At 63.1% G+C, this 15,944-nt stretch overlaps 1 long non-coding RNA gene across 2 annotated transcripts; it reads left to right on the top strand.

Annotated features, from left to right (window-relative positions):
* Positions 1 to 4: 4 nt before the first annotated feature.
* LOC142297083 (uncharacterized) lies at positions 5 to 15,929 on the top strand. Of its 2 annotated transcripts, none has more exons than XR_012751732.1 (4): positions 5 to 98; positions 12,615 to 12,677; positions 15,588 to 15,629; positions 15,830 to 15,929. It is a non-coding gene; the product is annotated as an uncharacterized LOC142297083 (long non-coding RNA). The 2 variants fall into 2 exon arrangements; XR_012751733.1 differs by having other exon boundaries at positions 24 to 127.
* Positions 15,930 to 15,944: the final 15 nt, after the last annotated feature.

The raw sequence follows: 15,944 nt of genomic DNA, 5'->3' as shown, positions 1-15,944 counted from the left end.
GAGGACAGCCCAACAGGGAGGAGACGAGGGGGCCTGAGCCGGAGTGACGTCACGAGCCGCTGACAGAGTCCTGAGTCCTGTGGAGAACAGCGGGGACGGTGAGGAAAGAGCGCGGGAGAGACTGCCGGTAACGGGCCCGGGGGAGGGAGAGAGAGCAGGGTGTACGGACCCGGGGAGGGGGTGAGAGCAGGGTGTACGGACCCGGGGAGGGGGTGAGAGCAGTGTGTACGGACCCGGGGAGGGGGTGAGAGCAGTGTGTACGGACCCGGGAGGGGGTGAGAGCAGTGTGTACGGACCCGGGGAGGGGGTGAGAGCAGTGTGTACGGACCCGGGGAGGGGGTGAGAGCAGTGTGTACGGACCCGGGGAGGGGGTGAGAGCAGGGTGTACGGACCCGGGGAGGGGGTGAGAGCAGGGTGTACGGACCCGGGGAGGGGGAGAGAGCAGGGTGGACGGACCCGGGGAGGGGGAGAGAGCAGGGTGGACGGACCCGGGGAGGGGGAGAGAGCAGGGTGGACGGGCCCCGGGGAGGGGGGAGAGAGCAGGGTGGACGGGCCCCGGGGAGGGGGGAGAGAGCAGGGTGGACGGGCCCCGGGGAGGGGGGAGAGAGCAGGGTGGACGGGCCCCGGGGAGGGGGGAGAGAGCAGGGTGGACGGGCCCCGGGGAGGGGGGAGAGAGCAGGGTGGACGGGCCCCGGGGAGGGAGAGAGAGCAGGGTGGACGGGCCCCGGGGAGGGGGTGAGAGCAGTGTGTACGGACCCGGGGAGGGGGTGAGAGCAGGGTGGACGGGCCCCGGGGAGGGAGAGAGAGCAGGGTGGACGGGCCCCGGGGAGGGAGAGAGAGCAGGGTGGACGGGCCCCGGGGAGGGAGAGAGAGCAGGGTGGACGGGCCCCGGGGAGGGAGAGAGAGCAGGGTGGACGGGCCCCGGGGAGGGGGGGAGAGAGCAGGGTGGACGGGCCCCGGGGAGGGGGGAGAGAGCAGGGTGGACGGGCCCCGGGGAGGGGGGAGAGAGCAGGGTGGACGGGCCCCGGGGAGGGGGGAGAGAGCAGGGTGGACGGGCCCCGGGGAGGGGGGAGAGAGCAGGGTGGACGGGCCCCGGGGAGGGGGGGAGAGAGCAGGGTGGACGGGCCCCGGGGAGGGGGGAGAGAGCAGGGTGGACGGGCCCCGGGGAGGGGGGAGAGAGCAGGGTGGACGGGCCCCGGGGAGGGGGGAGTGAGCAGGGTGGACGGGCCCCGGGGAGGGGGGAGTGAGCAGGGTGGACGGGCCCCGGGGAGGGGGGAGTGAGCAGGGTGGACGGGCCCCGGGGAGGGGGGAGAGAGCAGGGTGGACGGGCCCCGGGGAGGGGGGAGTGAGCAGGGTGGACGGGCCCCGGGGAGGGGGGAGTGAGCAGGGTGGACGGGCCCCGGGGAGGGGGGAGTGAGCAGGGTGGACGGACCCGGGGAGCCGCTCAGAGGGCCACAGTAGCCCCTGGAGACCATGGTGATCTATGGGGCACACGGCTGTGACTGCTGACAGGAGGCCACGCCCATTTTCTGCTCCGCCATGACAGTCCGCGTAGGAATAGACAGCTATTTAACCCCGTGAGGACCGGGTTTTGTTTTCTTTTCCTGGAGCCGTAGCTCATTGCCTGGCAGAAGCGGGGCCTTCGTGGACCCTCTGTTTCTATGGTAACACCCATTCCCCAGGATGACATTGCATGGTCCAGCAGTGAGGTCTTCACGGACCCTCTGTTTCTATGGTAACATATCCACACCCCAGGATGACATTGCAGGGTCCAGCAGTGGGGTCTTCATGGACCCTCTGTTTCTATGGTAACACACCCATTCCCCAGGATGACATTGCACGGTCCAGCAGTGGGGTCTTCACGGACCCTCTGTTTCTATGGTAACACATCCACACCCCAGGATGGCATTGCAGGGCTCCACCAGTGGGGTCTTCATGAACCCTCTTTCTATGGTAACACATCCACACCCCAGGATGGCATTGCAGGGGTTCAGCAGTGGGGCCTTCATGAACCCTCTGTTTCTATGGTAACACATCCACACCCCAGGATGGCATTGCAGGGGTTCAGCAGTGGGGTCTTCATGAACCCTCTGTTTCTATGGTAACACATCCACACCCCAGGATGGCATTGCAGGGGTCCAGCAGTGGGGTCTTCATGAACTCTCTGTTTCTATGGTAACACATCCACACCCCAGGATGGCATTGCAGGGATCCAGCAGTGGGGTCTTCATGAACCCTCTTTCTATGGTAATACATCCACACCCCAGGATGGCGTTGCAGGGGTCCAGCAGTGGGGTCTTCACGGACCCTCTGTTTCTATGGTAATACATCCACACCCCAGGATGTTGTTGTAGGGGTCAAGCAGTGGGGTCTTCATGGCCCTCTGTTGCTATGGTAACACATCCACACCACTGGATGGTGTTTCAGGGGTCCAGCAGTGGGGGCCATTGTACAATGGCTTCAGCAGCCAGTCAGTGATTGATGGCAGCACCTCTTGTGTTGCACTGCTCCTCCCACCATTACCTAGAAAAGGGATAAACATGGAGAACTGGTGCGTTAGATTCCCCCCTCCCCAATCCAGCCAATAAGATGGTCTGGGGAGGCGGAGTCCAGGCCCGGCGGATCATTCATACTCTGGTTCTGTATAACTGGACTTTCTGTGACCTCCGCTTGCTGTCATTGAATGTTCCCATCCTGAAGCTGAAGACCCCTCCCGACTTCTCACTGCTGGGGCATTGTTACATTGTATCGTCTGGACTGATGCAGCGTAACAGGAGACTGGTGCAATGCAGGCCGGATACAGCTGTAACCGTGAGGTCAGGCCCGGATACAGCTGTAACCGTGAGGTCAGGCCCGGATACAGCTGTAACCGTGAGGTCAGGCCCGGATACAGCTGTAACCGTGAGGTCAGGCCCGGATACAGCTGTAACCGTGAGGTCAGGCCCGGATACAGCTGTAACCGTGAGGTCAGGCCCGGATACAGCTGTAACCGTGAGGTCAGGCCCGGATACAGCTGTAACCGTGAGGTCAGGCCCGGATACAGCTGTAACCGTGAGGTCAGGGCCGGCTACAGCTGTAACCGTGAGGTCAGGGCCGGCTACAGCTGTAAGCGTGAGGTCAGGGCCGGCTACAGCTGTAAGCGTGAGGTCAGGGCCGGCTACAGCTGTAACCGTGAGGTCAGGCCGGCTACAGCTGTAACCGTGAGGTCAGGGCCGGGTACAGCTGTAAGCGTGAGGTCAGGGCCGGGTACAGCTGTAAGCGTGAGGTCAGGGCCGGGTACAGCTGTAAGCGTGAGGTCAGGGCCGGATACAGCTGTAAGCGTGAGGTCAGGGCCGGATACAGCTGTAAGCGTGAGGTCAGGGCCGGATACAGCTGTAAGCGTGAGGTCAGGGCCGGATACAGCTGTAACCGTGAGGTCAGGCCCGGGTACAGCTGTAACCGTGAGGTCAGGGCCGGGTACAGCTGTAACCGTGAGGTCAGGGCCGGATACAGCTGTAACCGTGAGGTCAAGGCCGGATACAGCTGTAACCGTGAGGTCAGGGCCGGATACAGCTGTAACCGTGAGGTCAGGGCCGGCTACAGCTGTAACCGTGAGGTCAGGGCCGGCTACAGCTGTAACCGTGAGGTCAGGGCCGGCTACAGCTGTAACCGTGAGGTCAGGGCCGGCTACAGCTGTAACCGTGAGGTCAGGGCCGGCTACAGCTGTAACCGTGAGGTCAGGGCCGGCTACAGCTGTAACCGTGAGGTCAGGGCCGGCTACAGCTGTAACCGTGAGGTCAGGGCCGGCTACAGCTGTAACCGTGAGGTCAGGGCCGGCTACAGCTGTAACCGTGAGGTCAGGGCCGGCTACAGCTGTAACCGTGAGGTCAGGGCCGGCTACAGCTGTAACCGTGAGGTCAGGGCCGGCTACAGCTGTAACCGTGAGGTCAGGGCCGGCTACAGCTGTAACCGTGAGGTCAGGGCCGGCTACAGCTGTAACCGTGAGGTCAGGGCCGGCTACAGCTGTAACCGTGAGGTCAGGGCCGGCTACAGCTGTAACCGTGAGGTCAGGGCCGGCTACAGCTGTAACCGTGAGGTCAGGGCCGGCTACAGCTGTAACCGTGAGGTCAGGGCCGGCTACAGCTGTAACCGTGAGGTCAGGGCCGGCTACAGCTGTAACCGTGAGGTCAGGGCCGGCTACAGCTGTAACCGTGAGGTCGGGGCCGGCTACAGCTGTAACCGTGAGGTCGGGGCCGGCTACAGCTGTAACCGTGAGGTCGGGGCCGGCTACAGCTGTAACCGTGAGGTCGGGGCCGGCTACAGCTGTAACCGTGAGGTCGGGGCCGGCTACAGCTGTAACCGTGAGGTCGGGGCCGGCTACAGCTGTAACCGTGAGGTCGGGGCCGGCTACAGCTGTAACCGTGAGGTCGGGGCCGGCTACAGCTGTAACCGTGAGGTCGGGGCCGGCTACAGCTGTAACCGTGAGGTCGGGGCCGGCTACAGCTGTAACCGTGAGGTCGGGGCCGGCTACAGCTGTAACCGTGAGGTCGGGGCCGGCTACAGCTGTAACCGTGAGGTCGGGGCCGGCTACAGCTGTAACCGTGAGGTCGGGGCCGGCTACAGCTGTAACCGTGAGGTCGGGGCCGGCTACAGCTGTAACCGTGAGGTCGGGGCCGGCTACAGCTGTAACCGTGAGGTCGGGGCCGGCTACAGCTGTAACCGTGAGGTCGGGGCCGGCTACAGCTGTAACCGTGAGGTCGGGGCCGGCTACAGCTGTAACCGTGAGGTCGGGGCCGGCTACAGCTGTAACCGTGAGGTCGGGGCCGGCTACAGCTGTAACCGTGAGGTCGGGGCCGGCTACAGCTGTAACCGTGAGGTCGGGGCCGGCTACAGCTGTAACCGTGAGGTCGGGGCCGGCTACAGCTGTAACCGTGAGGTCGGGGCCGGCTACAGCTGTAACCGTGAGGTCGGGGCCGGCTACAGCTGTAACCGTGAGGTCGGGGCCGGCTACAGCTGTAACCGTGAGGTCGGGGCCGGCTACAGCTGTAACCGTGAGGTCGGGGCCGGCTACAGCTGTAACCGTGAGGTCGGGGCCGGCTACAGCTGTAACCGTGAGGTCGGGGCCGGCTACAGCTGTAACCGTGAGGTCGGGGCCGGCTACAGCTGTAACCGTGAGGTCGGGGCCGGCTACAGCTGTAACCGTGAGGTCGGGGCCGGCTACAGCTGTAACCGTGAGGTCGGGGCCGGCTACAGCTGTAACCGTGAGGTCGGGGCCGGCTACAGCTGTAACCGTGAGGTCGGGGCCGGCTACAGCTGTAACCGTGAGGTCGGGGCCGGCTACAGCTGTAACCGTGAGGTCGGGGCCGGCTACAGCTGTAACCGTGAGGTCGGGGCCGGCTACAGCTGTAACCGTGAGGTCGGGGCCGGCTACAGCTGTAACCGTGAGGTCGGGGCCGGCTACAGCTGTAACCGTGAGGTCGGGGCCGGCTACAGCTGTAACCGTGAGGTCGGGGCCGGCTACAGCTGTAACCGTGAGGTCGGGGCCGGCTACAGCTGTAACCGTGAGGTCGGGGCCGGCTACAGCTGTAACCGTGAGGTCGGGGGCCGGCTACAGCTGTAAGCGTGAGGTCGGGGCCGGCTACAGCTGTAAGCGTGAGGTCGGGGCCGGCTACAGCTGTAAGCGTGAGGTCGGGGCCGGCTACAGCTGTAAGCGTGAGGTCGGGGCCGGCTACAGCTGTAAGCGTGAGGCCGGGGCCGGCTACAGCTGTAAGCGTGAGGCCGGGGCCGGCTACAGCTGTAAGCGTGAGGCCGGGGCCGGCTACAGCTGTAAGCGTGAGGCCGGGGGCCGGCTACAGCTGTAACCGTGAGGCCGGGGCCGGCTACAGCTGTAACCGTGAGGCCGGGGCCGGCTACAGCTGTAACCGTGAGGCCGGGGCCGGCTACAGCTGTAACCGTGAGGCGAGACCCGGATACAGCTGTAAGGCCTAAGCCACACGGCGAGAAAAACAGTGCGAGTGGAGTGTGATAAAACATCGCATTCCCCTCGGACCAATTCTAGCCTGTGTGTCAGCACACATGGGCGATTATTTTCTCAGCCCTAATCGGACCGAGAAAACAATCGCAGCATGCTGAAACTGTATGCGAGACTCTTTCTCTCGCAGCCATTCAAGTTAATGGGGCGAGAGAAAAATCGCACTGCACTCGCGGTACACCGGTGTACTGCTAGTGCAGTGCGAGAATGGCAATAGCCGGCTATGGAGGAGAGAGGGAGAGAAATCCCCCCCTCCCCTCCTGAGTGCCGGCCCGCCCCCCCGCAGCTGAGGTCTGCTCGCACGAACGGACCTCAGTTGCAAGGACACACGCATGACACTCGGCTCTGCTGTACTGCCAGCACGAGCCGAGTGTCATGCAAGTGGATCGCAGTAGTGCCCGTGTGGCCCCAGCCTATGCGTGAGGTCAGGGCCGGATACAGCTGTAACCGTGAGGTCAGGGCCGGATACAGCTGTAACCGTGAGGTCAGGGCCGGATACAGCTGTAACCGTGAGGTCAGGGCCGGATACAGCTGTAACCGTGAGGTCAGGGCCGGATACAGCTGTAACCGTGAGGTCAGGGCCGGATACAGCTGTAACCGTGAGGTCAGGGCCGGCTACAGCTGTAAGCGTGAGGTCAGGGCCGGCTACAGCTGTAAGCGTGAGGTCAGGGCCGGCTACAGCTGTAAGCGTGAGGTCAGGGCCGGCTACAGCTGTAAGCGTGAGGTCAGGGCCGCTTTATGGGTGACAGTAATAGTCATCAGCTCATTACCGTGATGTGGGCGCCGCTTCTCGCACCGCTATTACCCCCTTATTGACTCATGTATGTTGCGGGGTCCCGGCCCTCCCCCTCAGGTTCTCTATACCCCTGTATGTTGCGGGGTCCCGGCGCTCCCCCTGAGAGTCTCTGTATCCCTGTATGTTGCGGGGTCCCGGCGCTCCCCCTGAGGTTCTCCGTACCCCTGTATGTTGCGGGGTCCCGGCGCTCCCCCTGAGAGTCTCCGTACCCCTGTATGTTGCGGGGTCCCGGCGCTCCCCCTGAGGTTCTCTACCCCTGTATGTTGCGGGGTCCCGGCGCTCCCCCTGAGGTTCTCTACCCCTGTATGTTGCGGGGTCCCGGCGCTCCCCCTGAGAGTCTCCGTACCCCTGTATGTTGCGGGGTCCCGGCGCTCCCCCTGAGAGTCTCCGTACCCCTGTATGTTGCGGGGTCCCGGCGCTCCCCCTGAGGTTCTCCGTACCCCTGTATGTTGCGGGGTCCCGGCGCTCCCCCTGAGAGTCTCCGTACCCCTGTATGTTGCGGGGTCCCGGCGCTCCCCCTGAGAGTCTCCGTACCCCTGTTATGTCTGCGGGGTCCCGGCGCTCCCCCTGAGGTTCTCTGTACCCCTGTATGAGGGTAGCGTCTCTGCTGGATTGTTTCCAGTTCCTGAAGGTCAGACATGCTGGATACCAGTGTAACGAAGCCTCAGCTGTGTGTGGTGCGGGCACATCCATGTCTGCTGTCTGCAGGGTGCACGTGGTGGCGGTATGTGGAGGGCGGTGTCCTTGCGCGTTGCCCGGCGTCTGCTCCTGTATGTAGGGGAAAGGTCCCGCTGCCTGCGGGTCATATGGTGCCAGGCTGGCATGTGGTGCGGGTCATGTTCAGGGGTGACGTGTGGTGCGGGTCATGTTCAGGGGTGACGTGTGGTGCGGGGTCACTCGTATTTACATTCCTCCTATCATGCATACATGACGAGGACAACCCCTCAGCGGAGAGCAGTGTCAGCACAGGACGAGTGTGACCTCTGCACTGATACACTGTAACAACCCCTCAGCGGAGAGCAGTGTCAGCACAGGACGAGTGTGACCTCTGCACTGATACAGTGTAACAACCCCTCAGCGGAGAGCAGTGTCAGCACAGGACGAGTGTGACCTCTGCACTGATACACTGTAACAACCCCTCAGCGGAGAGCAGTGTCAGCACAGGACGAGTGTGACCTCTGCACTGATACAGTGTAACAACCCCTCAGCGGAGAGCAGTGTCAGCACAGGACGAGTGTGACCTCTGCACTGATACACTGTAACAACCCCTCAGCGGAGAGCAGTGTCAGCACAGGACGAGTGTGACCTCTGCACTGATACACTGTAACAACCCCTCAGCGGAGAGCAGTGTCAGCACAGGACGAGTGTGACCTCTGCACTGATACACTGTAACAACCCCTCAGCGGAGAGCAGTGTCAGCACAGGACGAGTGTGACCTCTGCACTGATACATTGTAACGAACCCTCAGCGGAGAGCAGTGTCAGCACAGGACGAGTGTGACCTCTGCACTGATACACTGTAACAACCCCTCAGCGGAGAGCAGTGTCAGCACAGGACGAGTGTGACCTCTACACTGATACAGTGTAACAACCCCTCAGCGGAGAGCAGTGTCAGCACAGGACGAGTGTGACCTCTGCACTGATACAGTGTAACAACCCCTCAGCGGAGAGCAGTGTCGGCACAGGACGAGTGTGACCTCTGCACTGATACACTGTAACAACCCCTCAGCGGAGAGCAGTGTCAGCACAGGACGAGTGTGACCTCTGCACTGATACACTGTAACAACCCCTCAGCGGAGAGCAGTGTCAGCACAGGACGAGTGTGACCTCTGCACTGATACACTGTAACAACCCCTCAGCGGAGAGCAGTGTCAGCACAGGACGAGTGTGACCTCTGCACTGATACACTGTAACAACCCCTCAGCAGAGAGCAGTGTCAGCACAGGACGAGTGTGACCTCTGCACTGATACACTGTAACAACCCCTCAGCAGAGAGCAGTGTCAGCACAGACGAGTGTGACCTCTGCACTGATACACTGTAACAACCCCTCAGCGGAGAGCAGTGTCAGCACAGGACGAGTGTGACCTCTGCACTGATACACTGTAACAACCCCTCAGCAGAGAGCAGTGTCAGCACAGGACGAGTGTGACCTCTGCACTGATACACTGTAACAACCCCTCAGCAGAGAGCAGTGTCAGCACAGGACGAGTGTGACCTCTGCACTGATACACTGTAACAACCCCTCAGCGGAGAGCAGTGTCAGCACAGGACGAGTGTGACCTCTGCACTGATACACTGTAACAACCCCTCAGCGGAGAGCAGTGTCAGCACAGGACGAGTGTGACCTCTGCACTGATACACTGTAACAACCCCTCAGCAGAGAGCAGTGTCAGCACAGGACGAGTGTGACCTCTGCACTGATACACTGTAACAACCCCTCAGCAGAGAGCAGTGTCAGCACAGGACGAGTGTGACCTCTGCACTGATACACTGTAACAACCCCTCAGCGGAGAGCAGTGTCAGCACAGGACGAGTGTGACCTCTGCACTGATACACTGTAACAACCCCTCAGCGGAGAGCAGTGTCAGCACAGGACGAGTGTGACCTCTGCACTGATACAGTGTAACAACCCCTCAGCGGAGACCAGTGTCAGCACAGGACGAGTGTGACCTCTGCACTGATACACTGTAACAACCCCTCAGCGGAGACCAGTGTCAGCACAGGACGAGTGTGACCTCTGCACTGATACACTGTAACAACCCCTCAGCGGAGAGCAGTGTCAGCACAGGACGAGTGTGACCTCTACAGTGATACAGTGTAACAACCCCTCAGCGGAGAGCAGTGTCAGCACAGGACGAGTGTGACCTCTGCACTGATACAGTGTAACAACCCCTCAGCGGAGAGCAGTGTCAGCACAGGACGAGTGTGACCTCTACACTGATACACTGTAACAACCCCTCAGCGGAGAGCAGTGTCAGCACAGGACGAGTGTGACCTCTGCACTGATACACTGTAACAACCCCTCAGCGGAGAGCAGTGTCAGCACAGGACGAGTGTGACCTCTGCACTGATACAGTGTAACAACCCCTCAGCGGAGACCAGTGTCAGCACAGGACGAGTGTGACCTCTGCACTGATACAGTGTAACAACCCCTCAGCGGAGAGCAGTGTCAGCACAGGACGAGTGTGACCTCTACACTGATACAGTGTAACAACCCCTCAGCGGAGAGCAGTGTCAGCACAGGACGAGTGTGACCTCTGCACTGATACACTGTAACAACCCCTCAGTGGAGAGCAGTGTCAGCACAGGACGAGTGTGACCTCTGCACTGATACATTGTAACAACCCCTCAGCGGAGAGCAGTGTCAGCACAGGACGAGTGTGACCTCTGCACTGATACACTGTAACAACCCCTCAGCGGAGAGCAGTGTCAGCACAGGACGAGTGTGACCTCTGCACTGATACACTGTAACAACCCCTCAGTGGAGAGCAGTGTCAGCACAGGACGAGTGTGACCTCTGCACTGATACATTGTAACAACCCCTCAGCGGAGACCAGTGTCAGCACAGGACGAGTGTGACCTCTGCACTGATACACTGTAACAACCCCTCAGCGGAGAGCAGTGTCAGCACAGGACGAGTGTGACCTCTACACTGATACAGTGTAACAACCCCTCAGCGGAGAGCAGTGTCAGCACAGGACGAGTGTGACCTCTGCACTGATACACTGTAACAACCCCTCAGCGGAGAGCAGTGTCAGCACAGGACGAGTGTGACCTCTGCACTGATACAGTGTAACAACCCCTCAGCGGAGAGCAGTGTCAGCACAGGACGAGTGTGACCTCTACACTGATACACTGTAACAACCCCTCAGCGGAGAGCAGTGTCAGCACAGGACGAGTGTGACCTCTGCACTGATACATTGTAACAACCCCTCAGCGGAGAGCAGTGTCAGCACAGGACAAGTGTGACCTCTACACTGATACAGTGTAACAACCCCTCAGCGGAGAGCAGTGTCAGCACAGGACGAGTGTGACCTCTGCACTGATACAGTGTAACAACCCCTCAGCGGAGAGCAGTGTCAGCACAGGACGAGTGTGACCTCTGCACTGATGCACTGTAACAACCCCTCAGCGGAGAGCAGTGTCAGCACAGGACGAGTGTGACCTCTGCACTGATACATTGTAACGAACCCTCAGCTGTGAGGTGTATGGGGTCTGTAGGTTTCCAGCCTCTGGATGTGTCAGATTGCTGCCTGCAGAGGGGATGACATTGTTCTTCAACTTTTATTATACTTTGTTAATGAGGAGACAGTGATAGACTCCCGCTGCGCCCTGTGCAGCCTGATGCCGGCCCACCAGAGGGGTATAGGGGGCGTCTGTGCCTCTGGGTGCTCGGGGGGGGGGGGGGGCCTCTGTGGCTGCGCTGGGTGCTCGGGGGGCGGGGGGGATGCGCTGGGTGCTCGGGGGGGGCTTCTGTGGCTGCGCTGGGTGCTCGGGGGGGGGGGGGGGCTTCTGTGGCTGCGCTGGGTGCTCGGGGAGGGGGGGGGCTTCTGTGGCTGCGCTGGGTGCTCGGGGAGGGGGGGGCTTCTGTGGCTGCGCTGGGTGCTCGGGGAGGGGGGGGCTTCTGTGGCTGCGCTGGGTGCTCGGGGAGGGGGGGCTTCTGTGGCTGCGCTGGGTGCTCGGGGAGGGGGGGGCTTCTGTGGCTGCGCTGGGTGCTCGGGGAGGGGGGGGCTTCTGTGGCTGCGCTGGGTGCTCGGGAGGGGGGGGCTTCTGTGGCTGCGCTGGGTGCTCGGGGAGGGGGGGGCTTCTGTGGCTGCGCTGGGTGCTCGGGGAGGGGGGGGGCTTCTGTGGCTGCGCTGGGTGCTCGGGGAGGGGGGGGCTTCTGTGGCTGCGCTGGGTGCTCGGGGAGGGGGGGGCTTCTGTGGCTGCGCTGGGTGCTCGGGGAGGGGGGGGGCTTCTGTGGCTGCGCTGGGTGCTCGGGGAGGGGGGGGCTTCTGTGGCTGCGGTGGGTGCTCGGGGAGGGGGGGGCTTCTGTGGCTGCGGTGGGGTGCTCGGGGAGGGGGGGCTTCTGTGGCTGCGCTGGGTGCTCGGGGAGGGGGGGCTTCTGTGGCTGCGCTGGGTGCTCGGGGAGGGGGGGGGGGGGGGGGCTGCGCTGGGTGCTTGGCGGGGGTGGCGTCTGTGCTGGGTGCTCGGGCTGTCTCTGCCCCTGGAGCAGCTTGCCCTCTCACTGTCATTGTACTATTGATGGCCCCACGTGCAGCTGCAGATCCTCCTGGAATTAGAGGAAAGTGTAGGAGAGGTCACCTCTGTAGGAATCCTAATAACTGCGGAGGAGGGGAGACGGCTTCCGGCCTCTATTAACACTTCCTATGCTGGGAGGGGAATGATTCACTGGTGAGGCTGAGCCCATATACATAGTGACCCCCGATATACCCGCTGCAGCCAAAAGAGCTGAGCAGGGAGAGGGTTAATGGACTACATTTACCCATCAGATAGTTATTCCCGCCTGTCACTGCTCCGCACTGTGTGCACATGGCATGTTATGCTGGGACATGTAGTTTACACTGCTGCCTGTCACTGCTCCGCACTGTGTGCACATGGCAGGTTGTGCTGGGACATGTAGTTCACACTGCTGCCCTCCGGTGCCGCCTGTCACTGCTCCGCACTGTGTGCACATGGCAGGTTATGCTGGGACATGTAGTCCACACTGCTGCCCTCCGGTGCCGCCTGTCACTGCTCCGCACATTGTGCTGGGACATGTAGTCCTCGGTGCTGCCTTCTCTGACCTCCTTCTCTTCCCTCTTGCAGGTTTCACAATGGCCTTCATGTTGAGAGAAAGTGTCCGGCTCCTGCCCGCCACGTCCAGACTAGGTGAGGACGGATTCCCTGGCACATGTGCACTGCATTGTGCAAGACGTAATGGCATAAAAAAAACTACATCTCCCACAATGCAGTGCAACACTGTGGTGTATGGTCAGAGATCGGCCAAGCTGTTGTCCGTGGTCCGGGATATTTTTACCTACGCAGAATTGGATGAGACTGTAGCAATCTGCGTGAGGACGGGCTCTGCCAATGCCACGCTGCAAACCCAGATGTGAGAGATATTGCTCTAAAGACAACCCCCCCCCACCCCCTATACAGTGGCGGGGCTGTCCAACCATAAAGTGTGTGTGTGTGATGACGGATGATGACGTAGAAATCCGGATCAGGTCATTGTAGGCAACGGTTGGAGGAGAGGAAGGTGGGGACAGTGGTGGGTGGAGGAGAGGAAGGTGGGGACCGCGGGGGCTGGAGGAGAGGAAGGTGGGGACAGTGGTGGGTGGAGGAGAGGAAGGTGGGGGACGGCTGGCGGCTGAAGGAGAGGAAGGTGGAAACAGCGGGGGCTGGAGGAGAGGAAGGTGGGGACGACGGCGGCTGGAGGAGAGGAAGGTGGGGACGACGGCGGCGGCTGGAGGAGAGGAAGGTGGGGACGGACGGCGGCGGCTGGAGGAGAGGAAGGTGGGGACGGCGGCGGCGGCTGGAGGAGAGGAAGGTGGGGACGGCGGCGGCGGCTGGAGGAGAGGAAGGTGGGGACGACGGCGGCGGCTGGAGGAGAGGAAGGTGGGGACGACGACGGCGGCGGCTGGAGGAGAGGAAGGTGGGGACGACGGCGGCGGCTGGAGGAGAGGAAGGTGGGGACGACGGCGGCGGCTGGAGGAGAGGAAGGTGGGGATGACGGCGGCGGCTGGAGGAGAGGAAGGTGGGGACGACGGCGGCGGCTGGAGGAGAGGAAGGTGGGGACGACGGCGGCGGCTGGAGGAGAGGAAGGTGGGGACGACGGCGGCGGCTGGAGGAGAGGAAGGTGGGGGACGACGGCGGTGGCTGGAGGAGAGGAAGGTGGGGGCGGCGGCTGGAGGAGAGGAAGGTGGGGGCGACGACGGCGGCGGCTGGAGGAGAGGAAGGTGGGGACGACGACGGCGGCGGCTGGAGAGAGGAAGGTGGGGACGACGGCGGCGGCTGGAGGGGAGAGGAAGGTGGGGACGGGGGCGGCTGGAGGAGAGGAAGGTGGGGACGGCGGCGGCTGGAGGAGAGGAAGGTGGGGACGACGGCGGCGGCTGGAGGAGAGGAAGGTGGGGACGACGGCGGCGGCTGGAGGAGAGGAAGGTGGGGACGACGGCGGCGGCTGGAGGAGAGGAAGGTGGGGACGACGGCGGCGGCTGGAGGAGAGGAAGGTGGGGACGACGGCGGCGGCTGGAGGAGAGGAAGGTGGGGACGACGGCGGCGGCTGGAGGAGAGGAAGGTGGGGACGACGGCGGCGGCTGGAGGAGAGGAAGGTGGGGGCGGCGGCTGGAGGAGAGGAAGGTGGGGACGACGGCTGGAGGAGAGGAAGGTGGGGACGGCGGCGGCTGGAGGAGAGGAAGGTGGGGACGACGGCGGCGGCTGGAGGAGAGGAAGGTGGGGACGACGGCGGCGGCTGGAGGAGAGGAAGGTGGGGACGACGGCGGCGGCTGGAGGAGAGGAAGGTGGGGACGACGGCGGCGGCTGGAGGAGAGGAAGGTGGGGACGACGGCGGCGGCTGGAGGAGAGGAAGGTGGGGACGACGGCGGCGGCTGGAGGAGAGGAAGGTGGGGACGACGGCGGCGGCTGGAGGAGAGGAAGGTGGGGGCGGCGGCTGGAGGAGAGGAAGGTGGGGACGACGGCTGGAGGAGAGGAAGGTGGGGACGACGACGGCGGCGGCTGGAGGAGAGGAAGGTGGGGACGACGACGGCGGCGGCTGGAGGAGAGGAAGGTGGGGACGACGACGGCGGCGGCTGGAGGAGAGGAAGGTGGGGACGACGGCGGCGGCTGGAGGAGAGGAAGGTGGGGACGACGACGGCGGCGGCTGGAGGAGAGGAAGGTGGGGACGACGACGGCGGCGGCTGGAGGGGAGAGGAAGGTGGGGACGGCGGCGGCTGGAGGAGAGGAAGGTGGGGACGGCGGCGGCTGGAGGAGAGGAAGGTGGGGACGGCGGCGGCTGGAGGAGAGGAAGGTGGGGACGGCGGCGGCTGGAGGAGAGGAAGGTGGGGACGGCGGCGGCTGGAGGAGAGGAAGGTGGGGACGGCGGCGGCTGGAGGAGAGGAAGGTGGGGGGACGGCGGCGGCTGGAGGAGAGGAAGGTGGGGACGGCGGCGGCGGCTGGAGGAGAGGAAGGTGGGGACGGCGGCGGCTGGAGGAGAGGAAGGTGGGGACGGCGGCGGCTGGAGGAGAGGAAGGTGGGGACGGCGGCGGCTGGAGGAGAGGAAGGTGGGGACGGCGGCGGCTGGAGGAGAGGAAGGTGGGGACGGCGGCGGCTGGAGGAGAGAAAGGTGGGGACGGCGGCGGCTGGAGGAGAGGAAGGTGGGGACGGCGGCGGCTGGAGGAGAGGAAGGTGGGGACGGCGGCGGCTGGAGGAGAGGAAGGTGGGGACGGCGGCGGCTGGAGGAGAGGAAGGTGGGGACGGCGGCGGCTGGAGGAGAGGAAGGTGGGGACGGCGGCGGCTGGAGGAGAGGAAGGTGGGGACGGCGGCGGCTGGAGGAGAGGAAGGTGGGGACGGCGGCGGCTGGAGGAGAGGAAGGTGGGGACGGTGAGAGAAGTGTCGGCTAACCGAGCATTTGTCCGTGTGGTGTATGATCTTGTGGTTGGACACGTTCCCAGCATGCTTTGCAGCATTGTGTATGGCAGCCCCCCGTCTCCTGTGTCAGGCCTGTAGTCGTGGTGAGTTCTTTCCTGGTGGGTTGCAGTCGGGGGTCCGGGTCGGCATTGATTGTGGTCCTTTGTCTTGCAGCGGTCCGCTCCATCAGCTGCTCCTCTCCTCTGCAGTCTCCAGGTAATGCTGGCTCTTATCTCTCCAGTTCTGTGAGTTGGGACTTGTAGTTCCACAGCTGTGACTCCCCTTTATGCCGTGTTGCTCTATGGTGGGTGTCAGAGCGGATCAGGCATATTGCGTGTCCTCTGCCCGCTCCTGGGTGGGGGGTGAGCCGCTGCCGCTGGGGTCTGTGAGGTTATTTTTTTCTCTTTGTGCTGCAGCCGTCCAGGGGAAGAGTAAGAAGACGCTGAGCAAGCCGGGGGTGAAGAACGTGGTGGTGGTGGACGGCGTCCGCACCCCGTTCCTGCTCTCGGGGACCACGTAAGTTCACCGCAG

The sequence above is a fragment of the Anomaloglossus baeobatrachus genome, chromosome 3 (genome assembly GCF_048569485.1).
Source record: "Anomaloglossus baeobatrachus isolate aAnoBae1 chromosome 3, aAnoBae1.hap1, whole genome shotgun sequence".
In the NCBI taxonomy this organism is placed as follows: Eukaryota; Metazoa; Chordata; class Amphibia; order Anura; family Aromobatidae; genus Anomaloglossus; species Anomaloglossus baeobatrachus.
The sequence above is the reverse complement of the archived record's forward strand: the minus strand, read 5'-3'. Positions and strand labels throughout refer to the sequence as shown.